Below are 17,562 nucleotides of genomic sequence, written 5' to 3'. Positions count from 1 at the left end.
CCCCCTTGCTTACACACACACATGCGCGCACACACACACACACGTGGCTTTACCCTCTTATCCACCATTTGGGGGAGGAAAGCTGAACCCAATCATCAGGCCAATTTAGGGTTCACCCTGGAGCTTTTAATGTTCAAAGGAGTCATTGTTCTCTCTGTGGAGCCATTTCTCATCCACTTAGCTCTTACATAAGACTCGCTCTGGTTCTGATATATGGGGAAGAAAAACCCATTGCCCACTTTATTCATTTTGAATAAACTAAAAATAACTATCCTTTCCATTTCCCAGAGCCAGTAAAGGCTGTTCAGAAAGGACAGAGGGAAAAAAAGATGTGGACTATGGAAAAGGCATCCTGGGTTGAGCACACAGGGGCCTCAGTTACAGCATGGCTCTGTCCTTTTCCAACTGTCTGCGACCTTGGGCAAGTCTCTGTCCCTCTCTGAACCTCAAGTCTCTCTTCTACTGAATGAGAGGGTTGGTTAGAGTCCTGGGGCCTTTGAGATCCTCTCAACCCTGAGGTCCTACTTTTCAATGAGAAGAAAGACGAGAAGCTGAGGCATCTTATTCTTCTAGCCATCTAGTACATGAAGTATTTTTATCATTTAGAAATGTTCCCAATTAGTTTTGATGCAATCCAGCCTGGTCAGAAACAACTACTGTGAGCCCTGCTCCCACCCTGTTCCCACTCTTGCTCTAGTATCTAGAAATAGTTGTCAGCCTAACAGGCCCCATTTCCTGGCTTCCGGCTCACTCCCCTGCAGCATGATTTCCGATCCTCAGTTCTTTGAAATTGCCAAGGTCACCACGGTCTTCCAGAGCTGAGTCTCACAGATGTGTCTCCATCCTTCTAGTGCTTGGCCTCTTAGAAACACTTGAAGCTCAGTGTCTGTCCTCTCTTTCTGGATCACTGTCCTCCCAGGGATGTGGGGAAAATGGCTCATCCTCCGAGAGCCTAGGAGAGGGCAGGATCTGAACCCTGATGCTGGCACCAAAGACGAAGTGTGCCATACAAGCTCTGGGGCGCCTCCCTTCCTATTGGATTTTTTGGTCACCAAATTCTAGATTCTCTGGGTGGGTCCTCTCACAGGTTTAAGTTATTCATCAGATACAAGAGGCCAGTGTGACCCCTACCCTCCCCGCACATACATAAATACTTTCGAGACAGTTGTCAGAGGAATAATTACAAGATCCCCTGTAATTACTAGCATAGTCATTCTCTGATGCGAAAGAGCCAGGCACTGTGAGAGAGGAAAGGCACAACAGGAGGCCTGCAAGTGTCAGTTTCCTCAGAGCAACAGGGATGCGCAGGCCCACGGGAAAGAGGAGGAGACAGCAGAAGGCTGGAAGGAGGCAGGAGAGTTCCAGATCTCATAACTGCCCCATGGGGGCTTAGCCCATGGCGGGGTGGTATCTTCCAAGAAGGACAGGGAGGCTGACACTATAGAAACAGCACTTGTTTTTTCCTGGCTCAGGACAGGGGAGGCAGACAGGTTCTGGAGGTGCCAGAGGGGACCAGGCTGGGACTGTCCAGAGTCTAGATGCAGCCAGAGTGAGAGGACAGACATGGAGGAAGTGGGTGGCAGGACCTCCCAGCCTCAGAGGACACTCTAAGGAGCCGTCCGGTCTTGCCTTAGAAGAATATTCTGTTGTGTGGGACAAGGTGGGGGCTCGAGGCAATGACCAGTTATTTTGCGCTGACTCCTTAGTTCTCACAGACACAGGCCTAAAGCTATTTCAGCCTAGAGGAGGAAACAGACTCCTTTCTTTGGTACCTTCATCAGCAAGCCCTCAAAGCCTGAGGCCATGTGGCACAAATAAGGACATGGCCACAGTGTCAGGGACCTGCACAGGAGCATGCAGCCAACTGTCCCAGGGAGGACCCAGCCTCAGGTGCACGACTCCAAAATGCACACCTAGTCTGTGTACCCCTTGGAGCTGCCTGGGCCAGTGCACTTCATTTGACAGTTGAGGAAACTGAGGCTCAGGGAGAAGAAGCCACTTTCCTGAGGACCAGAACCCAATCCCTAGATCAGCTCCAAGCTGCCTCCCATTTGTGGCAGGAAAGAAAGTGACCCCTGAACCAAAGACACGGGTGTGCATCTGTGCACAAAACAACATCGCTAAGGCTGGGAGGCCAGCGTCCCAAGGCCATATGAGGAGAGTGGTGCCTGGCTTCCCCGGCAGGAGCAGCTGCTGGGGGACTTGGAGCACTTGCTTGGCCGCCCCCTCTCCCAGGAACGTGAACTCAGGAACATTTGAGCATTGGGAAGGAGCCCATGGGAACCAGGCTTGTACTCCCCTCTCCAGGGGCCACATCGGCCGCTGATTGCACTCCCAGCAACTCTTGCTGAACATCTGTATTGTGCAGGGAGCTGGCACCAGATCCTGCCATCTCACAGGGCTCGGCACAAGCCCATGGGTTCTGAGGCTATGACCTCTGACCCCACAGAGACCCTGCCTCTGGGCCACACCATGATTGTGGAAATCTGGAGCAATTTAGGGGAAATTTAGATGGATGTTGCTCATTCCAGTTTCCTGTGGAAATTAAGTGGAACCAGGAGGCAGCTCAGTCAGGGGAGAAGAGGAGAGATGTGAGGAAACAGAGGAAATAAATGCAGGAAGTGTTGGTTCACATAGCATTTCCTCTTCCTTGCTCGTCCTCCCTCAGACGAAAGGTGACCTCTGGCATGACACTTAGCAACAAAGAAAGCCTAGCCTAACCCATGTCGTGGTCCACATGACCGTGATGGTTCACAACCCACAGTGCCTGGCACACTGAGCCATCAGCTCCCCACATGATCTCCTGCACAGTGCTGACACTTTGGCAAGCAGAGTAGAGCAGTTCCTCTCCTTGAATGCCCTGCTTTAGCATCTCTCTCTGGAGAACTTTTACCCACCTCATGAGTCAGTTCAAGTCATAGCCCCTTGCCCCTCCCTCACAACCTCCAAAACAGCAGTCACAGCTGTTCCTTCTGGTCACTTGTCACTCTATGGACACCTCTAAGGTGATCTTGTAACATGGCCTGGGAGGGCAGTTGGTTCTCCTCTTGTCTGTCTGTCTGTCTGTCTGTCTGTCTGTCTGTCTGTCTGTGTGTCTGTCTGTGTCACAGCAGAAGCTGTGCCTTATCATCTAGGGATCCAGAGTGCCAGACAGAGGGCTGAGTATAGAAAATGAAACCCATAAAAGTTTAAGGATTGGATGGGAAGAAATGGGAGAAATGGCAGAAGGGAAGGGCAGAAACAGAAAGCAAACAGGAAAAATAAAGTTTCTCTGAGATATTTGTAAATCCTTCCACTCTTTCCTGTTGACGTGAGATTGTACCCACCTCTGTGAATTAAAGTGCCTGAAAGAAATCCCTAGGTCTTATATCTGGATTCATCTCCCACCAGAGCCTCATGTGCTCATGGGTAAGGCTTTTGTAAGGCAACTGGGTCATGGGTGTGTGATGTGGGACTTTTCTTTTCCCTGATGAACCTATATCTGGGTGAGAGGTTGGGAGGTGAAGCTGGGTCAGGAGAGGTGGGTCACTGTGGGCATAGCCTGGAGAGGTATATATAGATGTCCTACCTCCTTTGGTAGCTGCTGTTTCCTGCCCACCATGCCATGAACTGTTACTGCCCTGTCATGCCCCTCTGCCATGTCACCCTGCCTTGGAGCCAGCTGGCTACGAGCTGAAACCATACAAACTGTGAGCCAAAATCAACCTTTCCTCCTTCAGCTTGTGAGTGTTGGGTATTTTGCCCCAGAAATGAGAAAGCAACTAAGACAGTGTATTAAACATATATTCAATGTAACATTTTCATCTTACAAAGTATTTTTCAGAACACAATCCCATCTCAAATCAAGGAGTATCTGTGCATTGCTTCCCTTCACTTGAGGGTCTCCTCCCACCTTTCAGGTCCCCCTCTGGTGCAAGGTGGGCCTGTAATGATAGTCTTGTGCTATGCTCGTATTTGTCAAAGTGGAAGTTGTATTTCTGTATAGAAGGAGTGAAACTAGATTCTGGACATAACCAGAAATGTTTTCCAAAATAGAAGTGAACAAGAATAGCATTTTGTATGTTTCCGAGCTCTTGCATTTTCATTATATATTTGACCATCCTGATAGACTGTGAGGACACCGAGGCTCAGGGAGGAAATGCCTCCAGACAAGGCCACTATGTGCAGTGAGGAGCCATGACAGAAACCTAAATGTTGGGCCTAACATGAGATTTCAGTTTTAAGCCTCATGAATATAGGAAAGGGAGAGGTGACTGGACAGCTGTGTGTCAGGGGAGGGTCTGGGGTCTGAGCTGACCCAAGCTCAGGATGTCTGCTGTGCCCACAGCTATGATAATTGGGAATTAACATTCAGAACCAGGGCGATGAGTGGTCTTCTCTTCCAAACTGGTCAGACTGCTCCTGGAGTGCTGTGTCCTGGGGCCAACCTTGAGGAGAACACAAAGAAAATGGAAGCAGGCCTTCAGCGTGACAGTGGGTATCTGTGTATTCTTCATTATGCTTCTTATTCTTCAAAATTTGTGACTTTCCTGTTCTATGACACCAGATAGAGGGACTAATACCCTGACCATTCCCAGGGAGCAGTGTGGAGTACAGAGAGCACTATGAACATGGACAGTAGACACCTGAGTCCTGGTCCCACCTGTGAGTGGTATTGAGCATGTTTTCACTCTCTCTGGGCCTCAGTTTCCATGTGTATGAGTGTGAGATCTTTTGTGGGGACTCAGGGAGAAGACCATGGATATGCATGGCTCAGTGTGGACACTCAAAGGGTCTTGGACAGTCTTTGTGGCTCACCTTGTGCCTGTTAGTATTGCTTGGGAAATTAAATGAAACAAAAAATATCCAGGGTCCCTGGCTACCGGTCTTGTCCATGGCAGATGGTTAATGACTCCTGTTCACTTCCCTTCTAGGCTCACCCTGAGTTACGGACTAAGACCTGCCCCCACCAACATTCAGATCAATGAAATAACCCCCAGAACTTCAGAATGTGACTGTATTTGGAGACAGGGTCTTCACAGAGACCATTAAGCTTAAGTGCATTCATATGTGCCTTCACTCAATTCAGTCTGACTGGGGTCATCATAAAAAGTAATTATCAGGACACAGAGAAGGACAGCGAAGACCATGTAGACACAGATAGACAGGGCAGCCATCTGCAGGCCTTAATGAAAGGTCTCAGAAGAAATCCCAGAATTCTGGGGGTCTGAGGCAGGAAGGTGGAAAGTTTAAGCATAGTCTGGGCAACTTAGCAACTTAGCAAGATCTTGTCTCCAAAAGAGGGCAGAGCTGGGGATGTAGCACAATGTAAAGGCCTGGGTTCAATCCCCGCTATCACAAAAGGAAAGAAAGAAGCAAGGGGGGGGAGGGAGAGAGGGAGGAAAAGAGGGAGGAAAGAAAGAAGAGAAAGAAGAAAGGGAGGCCAGAGAAGGAGACCAGGAGGAAGAGAGAGAATTCATTCTCATTAATGACTATTATTTGCAGGGGCCAATACAAATGATATGAAAAGAATATGGGCACAAATAATAGCGGAAAACTTCTCAAATATGGGGAAACAATCTGACATTCAGGTAACTGAAGCATACAGAACTCCAAATAACTTCAATGCAATAAAAATACACAAGACATATAATAGTCAAGATCCAAGATATTCATCAAAGAACAATATACTGAAAGTCACTAGAGAAAAGAAACAGATCATATTTAAAGGAAAATCCATCAGAATAATGGCAGACTTCTCTTCACAAACAATGAAGGCAAGAACAGCATGGAGCAGAGTACTTCAAGTCCTCCATGAAAACAAATTCCAGCCCAGACTACTATGCCCTGCAAAACTCTCTTTCAAGTTGGATGGAAAAGTGAAATACTTCCATGACAAAGAACAACTAAAGAATTTCATGATGACAAAGCCAACCCTACACAGACTACTGAAAGATGTTCTAGAGAGGGACAAAAATGATCAGAACTCCATGAACAACAATAGAAGGAACCTACTAAATAAGGAAAACAATTAAACACAGGAGAAAAAGGACTAAACAACAGCAGGTAAGTAACATGTCAATCGTAAATCAATACATCTCAATTATAACCATCAATGTAAATGGACTCAATTCACCTATTAAAAGAACTAGACTGGCATAATGGATTAAGAAACACAATCCAACAATATGCTGTATACAAGAAACACACATAACTCAAAAAGAAATTCATAGGCTGAAAGTCAAAGGATGGAACACAATACTACATGCCCCAGCACCTCAGAAAAAAGCAGGGGTAGCAATCCTGTTTTCAGTCACAACTTCAAACCAAGAATGATCAAAAGAAATAAAGAAGGTCACTATATACTAGTTGGGGGAAAAATTCAAGAAGAGGTAACACTCATAAATGTATGTGCACCAAGCATGGGTGCACCCAACTATATAAGACAAATCTTAATGGACATGAAAAATCTAATATCTAATACAACAGTCTTAACAGGAGACCTTAACACCCCCTTATCCCAAAAAGATAGGTCAAGCAGACAAAAAATTAGCAAAGAAGTAGCAGAACTGAACCAGAGCTTGGAACAAATGGACTTAGTGGACGTATACAGAGTGTTCCACCCAATGACAGCTGAATATACATTTTTTTCACCTGCATGTGGGTCATTTTCTAAAATAGACCACATACTGGTTCATAGGTCATGCTTAAGTATATAGAAGAAAACAGAAGTTATCCCGTGCATATTATCTGACCACAGTGCAATGAAACTGGAAATAAATGAGACAAGAAAACAGAAAAAAACCAGAAATACATGGAAATTAAACAACAGCCTACTCAGCAACTACTGGGTCACAGATGAAATTAAACAAGAAATTCAACAATGTCTATAATTCATTGAAAATTCAAGCACAACTTATCAGAATTTATGGGATGCAATGAAAGCAGTTCTCAGGGGGAAATTTATATCTATGAACTCACACATTAGGAAAACAGAACAGGAACAAATAACTACCCTAATGCTGCACCTTCAACAACTAGAAAAGGAAGAGCAACCCAAACTCAGAGCCCAAAGACGGGAAGAAATCATTAAGATTAGAGCAGAAATTAATTCAATTCAGATGAAGAAAACAGTTCAAAGAATTAACGAATCAAAAAGCTGGTTCTATGAAAGATTAAATAAAATTGATAAGCCCCTAGCTAACCTCATGGAAAAGAGGAAAGAAAAAATTCAAATATAAGCAATAAGGAATGAAAAGGTTGTAACTACCACAGACCCAGTGGAGATTCAGAGGATTGCCAATAGCTACTATGAGAACCTTTACTCTCACACAATAGAAGAAATGGACAGATTCCTAGAAAGGTACAAATAACCAAACTCTCAATAACCCAATAACAGCCAATGAAATAAGAGATGTAATAAAAGACCTACTGACAAAGTAAAGTCCAGGTTCTGATGGATTCACAGCTGACTTCTACAAGAAATTTATGCAAGATATAACCCCTATACTCCTGAAACTCTTCAATGAAATTGAAAAGGAAGCAATCCTTCCAAAATTATTCCTGGAGGCAAGTATTATACTGATACCAACACCAGGGAAAGATGCAACTAAAAAAGAAAACTACAGGCCAATCTCCTTCATGAACATAGATGCAAAAATCCTCAATAAAATCCTAGCAAATAGAATACAGCAAATCATCAAGAAGATTATACACCATGACCAGGTACGATTCATCCTAGGGATGCAAGGATGGTTCAATATATGCAAATCTATAAATGTAATATGCTAAATTTAAAACACACATGATCATCTCAATTGATGTAGAAAAGGCTTTTGACAAAGTCCAAAACTCACTCATGTTCCAAGTCCTATAGAAAATTGGAATAGATGGCCTCTACTTCAATCTGATAAAAGCCATCTATGACAACACAATGGCTAATATCATTCTAAATAGGGAAAAACTGCAATCTTTTACTCTCAGATGTGGTACAAGACAAGGATGTCCTCTGTCAACACTCCTATTCAATATAGTTCTGTAATCTCTAGCTAGAGCCATTAAACAAGAGAAAAAAATAAAAGGAATAAGAATAGGTAAAGAAGAAGTTAAATTAACCTTATTTGCAGATGACATGATACTTTACTTGGAAGACCCAAAAAAACTCCACCAAGAAGCTACTAGAATTGATACACAAATTCAATAGCATAGTAGGATACAAAGTCAATACCCAAAAGTCAGTAGCATTCCTCTACACAGATAACAAACACATTTAGAGGGAAAGTAAGAAACAATACCTTCTATAATAGCATCGTGGAAAATGAAATATCTTGGAATTCATCTAACTAAAGAAGTCACAGATCTTTTCAAGGAAAATTACAGTACTCTGAAAAAAGAGATTGTGGAGGATTTCAGAAAATGGAAAGATATTCCCTGCTCAAGGATAGGAAGAACCATCATTGTGAAGATGGCCATACTCCCAAAATTGCTGTACAGATTTAGTGCAATTCCTATCAAACTATGACCAACATACCTCACAGACCCAGAGAAATTATTTCTAAAATTTATTTGGAATCAGAAAAGACCTAGAATACCAAAGGCAATTCTGGGCAACAAAGACAAGGCAGGAGACATTATAATTCCTGACTTGAAATTATACTATAAGGCTACTGTGATAAAATCAGCATGGTACTGGCAACGAAATAGACCTGAGGATCAATGGAATAGATTAGAAGATGCAGAAGCCTCTACGAACACACTCAGCCACCTGATCTTTGACAAAAGGGCCAAACATGCTTACTGGAAGAAAGCCTCTTTAACAAATAGTGCTGGAAAAACTGGCTGTCTACATGCTGAAAGCTAAAACTTGACCCAGGTGTATCAACATGCCCTAAGCTAAAGTCAAAATGGATTAAAGATCTCAACATTAAAACAGAAATACTAAATCTCCTGGAAGAGAAAGTAGGAGGAACTCTTGAAGACATAGGGATAGGCAAAGAGTTCATGAACAAAAATCAAATCGCATGGGTAGTACTTGAAAGAATTAACAACTGGGACCTCCTCTTATTGAGAAATTTTTGCACATCAAAAGGAGTTACCAACAAAGTGAAAAGAAAACCCACAAATTTGGATAAAATCTTAACTAATAAGCACTTAAACAAAGGTCTGATCTGTAGAATTTATAAAGAACTAAAAACCATTAGGGCTTCAAAATTTAAAGACCCAATCCAGAAATGGGCATCTGAGATGAACACACACTTCTCAGAGGACAAAATTAGCGAAGTGAATAAATATATGAAAAAATGCTCCACATCACTAGCCATCCATGAAATGCAAATTAAAGCAACACTGAGATACCATCTCACCCCAGAAAAAATGGCTATCATAAACAAATCAACTAACAACAAATGTTGGAGAGTCTGGGAACTCTTCTCCACTGCTGGTGGGAATGTAGACTGATGTAACCATTATGGAAATCAGTGTGGAGACTCCTTAAAAAACTAGGACTGGAAATCCCATTCAAGCCAGCTATCCCCCTACTGGAATTTTCCCGGAGGAACTGAAAATGTCATATCATACATGTACCTATGTTTATAGCAGCACAATTTGTGATAGCCAAGTCTTGGAAACAACCAAGATGCCCGTCACCTGAAGAATGGATGAAAAAGGTGTGGTATTTTTATACAATGGAGCACTACTTAGCTATAAAGAATGATAAACTTGAAGCATTTATATTTAAGTGGATGCCACCTGAAGATATACTCATAAGTGAAATAAACCAGACCAACCTGTGTAAATATTGTATAGTCTCCCTATTATAAGAAATCAAAAGAAGAAATAAAAGTAGAAATGCATAACACAATTAAAAGGAAAGTGAGAACTTGAGGATTAGACAACCAAGAGAGGGCAAGGAGAAAAGCTAGGAAAGATGACAGGGGCAAAACCATACATTTATATGCACAAGATGGGTAAGGCAATGATCCTCAGAAACATCAGCAGGGTTTTGAAACTAGCAGTTAATTGGTAGGATTCTCACCCTGATTAACTATATATGCTGATACCTGTGAACTAAGCAACTGCACTGAAGATAGCAATATGTAATGGTAGGGTCATGCTTGGAGTGCCTGTCATTCTGGTCTTCTAAATATGTAATGCTTGTCATGACTTATCAATTATTGCCATACTGCCTCTCTAGTAAATGTTTGGGTTTTTTTAAAGGTAATAAATGAAAAATAGAAGAAAAAAAAAGCCACAGGACTGTCCTGTTGCAATGCTGTATATGGTTAGATTTCTAAATTTCTGTGTAAAAATATGTAATGGTTTATTCATTTTTAAATTTTTTTATTTTTTAAATTTTTTCTTCATATTATGTAGGGGCTTAAAGTTTAACATATCAATACTTGATGGAAAATACCTGTTCCATGTTATGCCTAAGATGTTTGATATTCAGACAGATAGTGAGGTTAAACCCAACTGCATATGTTGTAGGGTAATAATAAGCTTCTCTTCTGGAGGGTTAACAACCTAAGTTTGCTGACCAAAATTAGAGAAAAAGAAGGGCTGCAAGGTCAGCCAACATTTTGGCCCTAGTCTTTCAGGGTCAGTAAAGACAGGGCATAAGAGAACCTATACTGTAACATCATTTAACTCAGTTGTGTCCCAAATTTTCTGATCAAGGAGATTATGGGGCCACAGAGGAATGTGATTGATGATGCAGAGTGTGCCTAAAGAGAGTCACATGGAGAGAAAACATTCTCTCAGGCTTTCACAGAGAGCAAATTGGTCAAGCAAAGGCCGTGACTCATTCACATGGTTGACACTGACAAAGGATCTACAAAGTGCAGTACAGGCTTTCAGGATAAACCCTGAGGGGACTTGACTGACCTTATCAGATACAAAAGTTACATTTTTTATTATGTAAGTCTTGCTTTATCTTGGTCTTAACCATCCAGCAGAAAGGTATAAAAACTAGGTATAAGGGGTGAAGCCATGTTGGTATGCTGGGTCGTAAAGGCTCAGGTCAACAACTTCTGACATTACCAGTCCTGTGAATGACCCACTATTATTATGGACTACTGGACTGTATTGGAATATTTTGCTGAATTCACATACCTACAATATTTAAATGACAATGGAATACCCTTCTCTGACAAAACTGAACAAAAAAAGGGACACAATGAATGACCATTTTGTATCTATATATTCAAAATAGTTAGGATAGATATACATCTACATTCTCTTAATTCAATGAATAAGAAGATTTGTTCTAATAGTGTTTGTGAACAAGATGTCATGTCTGCATTTTGTACAGTGAATAACCACTGAGACAACAATGTACAATGTATTTATTATCGAAACTGTCCCACTGATCGGTTTTGAAGCTCTCATTGTTATTTGTTTCTCAATAAAATTATTTTAAAAACAAAAAAATAATAAAGGCCTCTCACCTGCTCCATCACTTTTCCTTTGGTCCTTGTAATAACTCTGAAAGGGAGATAAGTCAGTGTTTATCCCCATATGACACTAAGAGAAACTGAGATCCTAGGAGAGTAAATGACTTGGTCCAAGTTACACAGCCAGTAAGGTTAGAGTTGGGATTAACACTCACAAGAGAACTCACAGCTTATACTCTCCCTCTGCACTCCAGAGCAGCCTGAAACCTGCTCATCTTACACCCTACGTCTATGAAGAAAATTCCTCATCAGAGATTAGGGCCTCAGAATATATGTTTTGGTAGGTCTTTGCCCTTTCTCATTTGCTACAACCTCCCATAAAAACCAGAGGACAATGCTCATTCTAATGAGCATTAAATCTAATAATCAGGTAGGCAGGCAGCTGGTCAACAGATATTCGATGGCACATCTGGACTGGACCATGATGGATGCTAAAGACTTAGCTACAGTCATACACACCACCCTACCTTTCAGAGCCCTTCTTCACTAGCCAGTCCAAGTACTATGGCAAAGCTGAGGGTCAGGAGCCATGAGGGGAAGGCTGGAAGGGCCCAGCAGCAAAAGGACAAAGGGGATGCATGGGCTTATATTCTTGAGCAGTGGGAGGTGGGTCTTACTCCAGGCGTCCTGGACCCATGGGCTCAAACTGTGCCATCAGTACATGCTTGCTCTACCTCCTAGTCCAGGGATGTCACTGGCATCATTCTTTTTTTTTTAAATTTTATTTATTTATTTGTGTGTGTGTTTGTGTGTGTGTGTGGCCAGCTCAGCCCACCAGGGGGCAGGGCTGGCTGGCATGTGGTGCTGGGGGATTGAACCATGGTCCCTGGGCTTTGCTAAGCTTATTCTAAGCAGGTGCTTTAGACCACTGAGCCATCTCACCAGCCCAAAATGGAATAAGGGTTTTTTTTTTGTTTGTTTGTTTTGTTTTGTTTTGTTTTTGGTTCCTCGAATGCCTTCAGGGCACTTTTGGCCAGCGGGAGAGTTGTGAGGTTCAAACTCCAGCAACCTGAGGCTGACAGCTTTGTGGAAGCAGCCACTTAAAGGACTGAGCTAGGGCCAGGCCTCCCTACTGGCATCATTCTTGATGGCTTTTCCCACATCCTCCCAAGACAGCTGATGGCCCTCTTTGATCTGCATCTTCCCAGGTTTAAATCCAGCAGAAACAAACAAGAGCTTGGTTGCTCCTGAGACAGTTCAGAGATTCACTCTGATTGAACCAACTTCGATCACATGCTTAACACTACTGAGCTGTGAACTTAAAAATAATTATGATAGCAAATATTATATTATCTGTAGTTCACCACAATTAAAAGTCATAACCAGTACTAAGGATGCTGGGGCTCAGGCACTTGGCCTGGTGCTATGGTTGTGTAAGTCACCCCAGTTGTACTGATCACTGAAATCTCATGCATGAGTTCCACCCTTTGTGCATTGGTAGAGCCACAGAGATTAAAAAAAAAAAAAAAAAAACACTAAGAAGGAAAAGAAGTGAGTCACTAAGAAGCACTGGGGCATTTGCCAGGGTAAAGGGAAATAAAGGCTGGCCAGCCAAACCACAGCTATCTCTGGACAGAATGGGAGGGAGAACAGCCAGGTAGGGGAGGATGAGATGATAAGTCCGGGTTAGCATGGGTTGGGTTTTCAGGATCCACAGTCAAGTACAGGGAGAGGATGAGATGCAGCAGCAGTGCAGGTAGTGACCAAGCTGAAGAGGGATCTGGAAGCATCACTGCATTGGTGACAAGAAGGAGGTCTATGAAGGTAAATAATGCATGCCCTGCAGAAGCCATCTGGACTTCCCGGCCAGTAACAGCACATCTGACCTAGTGAGGCCTCTTCTTTTCTTGCTCTTTAGGACCAAGCAGTAGAATGTGATCAAAAGTGACTCATTCCTCAGGCTCCATCTTACAACCTACCACTCTCTTCTGGGTTTTGTTAATAGCAGTGAAAAGAATGCTTTGCATCTTCTTTTCCCTTCATTGATATCAGGACCTGAATACTATGGCTTGTATCTAGATGTCCCCACAAAGACTCACGCAGGCCAGTTCTGGGGCTTTCTGGAGGTGGCTGAATCTAGACTGTGTGATGCTTGATTTCAGGGTGTGATACTTGGATTAAGGATATGTTATTACTGAATTAGTCCATTGATTGGTTTGTCATAGTTCTCAGTATGGATAACAGGAAGCCCCACTCTGGGCACAGGCAGCTCCACCCAAAGGTAGGTAGCCAGGAAGGGATAAAAAGGAAGAGGCAGGCCGCTACCACTGCCTGCTGCTTTTCTGTCTCCTGCCTGCTAGCCATGACTACTTCACCACTTTGATGCTCTCTGCCATACCACCTTGCCTTGGAGCCAGCCAACTGTGGGCTAAAACCTCAACACACTAAGCTGAAATAAACCTTTTCTCCTTTAACTTTGGGTGTTCGGTATTTGTCTCAGCAATGAGAAAAGTAACCAGGACAACTGAACACTTGATGGTGACATGATTCATTGTTGTTGCAATGGAACAAGACCCATGCTAGGCCTTGGGACCAGGACGGGAGGCAAAGCCAAGGTCCTTTGGAGCTAATGGTTGTAGGTTGGAGACTTAATGGGCTAACAGCTCTCTAGAAGATAGAGGGATGTTCAGTTTCTAGTGACAACAACCCTGATGGCCTCTCCTAGCTCTCTTGTTAATCTTCTGGCCATGGTTGGCGGAAGGTTTTTGGAGATGCTGTACAAAAGAGCAATAGAGACATGGTGGCCTACATGAGTTTTGTATACACCTCAGATGTGGCACTGCCTTTCTCTGTGTCCTAATGATGTGACAAACATCTCTAAATGTTACTATAAGCCAGGATTGGCTTTCTTTTTATCTTTTACTTGGAAACTCCTAGGTTATCACTGCTAGAACAACTCCTGTCAAGGTCCACCTACCAATATCCATTCTCTTCTTCTTCCTTACTGTCAACACCTGGAGTTTGCTTAGAATGGCAAGGGGCCAGATACAAAGTTCACACTTCTCTCAGCTTTCTCTGCCACTGAGGGACACTAGGACATGCAAGTTATTATGAAACATAATGTGGATTATTATTCAGCAAATCTCCATCCTCCTCCTCTGACACCAGGAATGGGATACAAGAAATTACCTGTTGATCTTGTACATGAATCAAGGTCACTTTCTCTTATATAGGAAAAATAAAACCTCCAGTAGGATTCACCCACATCTTTCCAGGCTGCTGATATTTATAGCTGACTATGATTCCTATCTGATATACATGGGTATCAAAGCCTCACCTGTAGACACAGGTAACTGTTAGTATCAAAGCCACACCTGCATTTGTGTTGCCCTACAAGAACATGCTGAGCCTGAGGCTCAAATGTGATCCTGGGAAATGTAGTTCAAGAATGTTGTGGAAAGGTTTGAGACTGGTCTAGGGGGTAGATGGAGACTGAAACTTGTGGGGGCCACAAGAGTATTTCAACAGGGTTAGAGTTAGACCAAACCAAATGTAGCAGGAAAGTGCAGGAAGAGGAGAAAGAAAATTTTCCAAGGGATTTAGCAAATGAGAGCTCCTGAACCTTGGCAGGGGACTTTCAGTTCAGGGTTGGGAACAGAAGCCAAACCACACAGTGTGATTGAATCTCAGCCTTCTGCAGCTCCCCTGGGGGCTGGAGAGTTGAGGAAGGATGATGCACAAGAGGAAGCGGATTCCCAGGCAGCTTTGCCTTGTCCTCACTCTGAAGACCACTTCTTCACTTGACCTCTAGATACTACAGAAATATGCCAGGGTGTAGCCACTCCTCCCCAACTTCTCGGCCACACCCAGGAGCACACTGCTCACCAGGCCTGGCCCACTGCCTTGCTTCAGACATCCTTCCCCTACCTGTTGATGGCCTGTCTGGCCTTTCAAGATGGCACAGATGCCACCTGTCTTACAATAAAAGTACGATCCTCCCTTTCTCTAGGTTCCTCCTCTCTCTGTGTCCATCTGGAATCAAATTAGCTGGGTCCAAGTGGAATTTGCTCTTCAGAGCGGGGCAGTATCTGCATTGTGTGTTCCCACAGGGCAGAGCGCCTGATCTGGCAATCTTGGGGACTGGTAGCATTGGCCCTCTAAAACACTCTGCAATTTTTTCTTCACTAGGGATCAAACTCAGGACCTTGCGATTGCCAGGCAGGGACTTACGCTACTGAGCTCTCTCCACAGCCCTACTCTGCACATTTTGAGGCCAGGAAGACACAGAGGAGGGGGCCATCAGGCACTCAGGAAGGAGTCAGGAATCAGCAGAGAAAAACCGAGGGCTTTCTTTTCCTTCTGCTCCTCACTGAAAGCTGTCCCCGACTTCCTTTCACTTCTTTTAGAACCAGAAAGACATGCTTGTCACCAAATTTAGCAAGCAACCAAAAATGAAAATGCAACCCATATTTTAAAATCCATTTCAACAGCTCCACCCTACTTAAGGGAAGAGCTTTCTGGGCCATGGGGGTCACGGACCAGCAGCAGGCACAAGTGGCAAAGACAGCTGCCATGCTGTAGCTTTGGCTACAGGAGAGGTTGAGGTCTTCTCAGACAAAGTGCTCCACCCTCAAAGGGGTGGAACAATGAGACCTCAGGAAGAGCAGACCCAGGCCAGGGCCAGATGAGCCCAAACTCCAGGAAGTAACTGCTTGGCTTCTCCTTTCTGCCAATAGCTGTTAGAGTGGAAAGACGCTTCTGGAGGCCACCTCAGAGACCAGCCACAGCGAACTTGCTCCTCCTGGTGCACCGTTCCTTTTAGCACTTTGTTCTACTGTGTTTTGTGAAAAACAAGGGGAAACCCAGGGAACTAAACAGTCACCACCTTGAAGAATAATAGGCACCAGGTACTGGGTGAGCAGAATGCCTCAGGTGCTCTCCAGGGAGGTTTAAAATTTTTGTTGCCAAAAATTCTAAATGAGTTATGCTACCTTGGAGGGATTTCCATAAGAGAAAAAGACGTCTTTATGGGCCAGATGAATAAGATGACTTTGTCAGGCACAAACATAAAGACAGCTTCGCAAGCACAGCATGTAAGAGGAGTTTGGATAAGGCTGCCATGAAATGTACTGTTTCTTTGGCTCTTTTAATAGAAACAAGAAGCCAGATTAAAGCAGGCCACAAGCTCACTGATCTCAATTCCTATCAGCCCTGAGGAGACCCATTCTCTCTCCCCCCACCCAAAACTTGGAGCTGGAAAATACTGCCTTTGTGAGTTTGGTATGAAGATAAAACAGGGTAGAACTGCATGTGAAAATCAGATCACGGGGCGGCGTCCGGTGACAGTGTACATGCAGTGCACGATAACTGTCATGATGGTTTATATAAGCCCTGGCATTTGCACTGAAGAAGAGATTTTTTTCAGGGGTGGGAAGAACCTAAGGGTGCTTGCTGAATTCATGGACAAAATCTATGTTTAAAAAAAATGGATTCTGCATTGTCCCAGGGGCAGCGCTAGGATTGCTGAGCAAAAGCTATTTTAGAGCCAACTTCAACCATATAAAACAACTGTGATGGTGAAGACTATAAGCAAACGTTCCCAAGCAGTGCTGCCTGTGAGAGCAAAAGGTTATGTGATTCTTTGAAAATATTCTCATTTAGTTCCCAATTTTAGTAGGTGTGATAAAAAATACGGTGACTAAGTATTTTAAAAATAATTACAATAAAAGTCACATTGCCTCAAAATACTCCCCCTCATTTGAAACATATTTATTCCACTATTCTTGCCACTTTGTGAAGTTCTGGAAGTCTTCTCTTACGAGTGTCTCTAGTTGTATTATGCTGCCTTGATGTTCAAAATTGATTCAAAATGCTTACCTTTCTTGGTCATTCTAACTTTGGGTGACAGCCAGGAATTGTATGCTGCCAAAACCAGTGAGTAGGGTGGATGAAGACACACCATGATGTTTTTATTTGACAGAATTTTCCATAAATGTTTTTCTTTCAAAATTTTATTGATAAACAGATAGCAATGAGACAGTTTCAAATCAAATCAGAAGTACAGATTCAACAAATAACACACTGCATATATTCTTCTTAATGGTTAATTGCTGTACAAGATGCGGACTTGAGATCCTATTTACAAACACCATTAGAACAAATCATTCTATTCATTAAGAGAATGCAACTATAT

This window comes from Octodon degus, unplaced genomic scaffold, assembly GCF_000260255.1.
Source record: "Octodon degus isolate 3935 unplaced genomic scaffold, OctDeg1.0 scaffold00221, whole genome shotgun sequence".
Classification (NCBI taxonomy): domain Eukaryota; kingdom Metazoa; phylum Chordata; class Mammalia; order Rodentia; family Octodontidae; genus Octodon; species Octodon degus.
The sequence above is the reverse complement of the archived record's forward strand: the minus strand, read 5'-3'. Positions refer to the sequence as shown.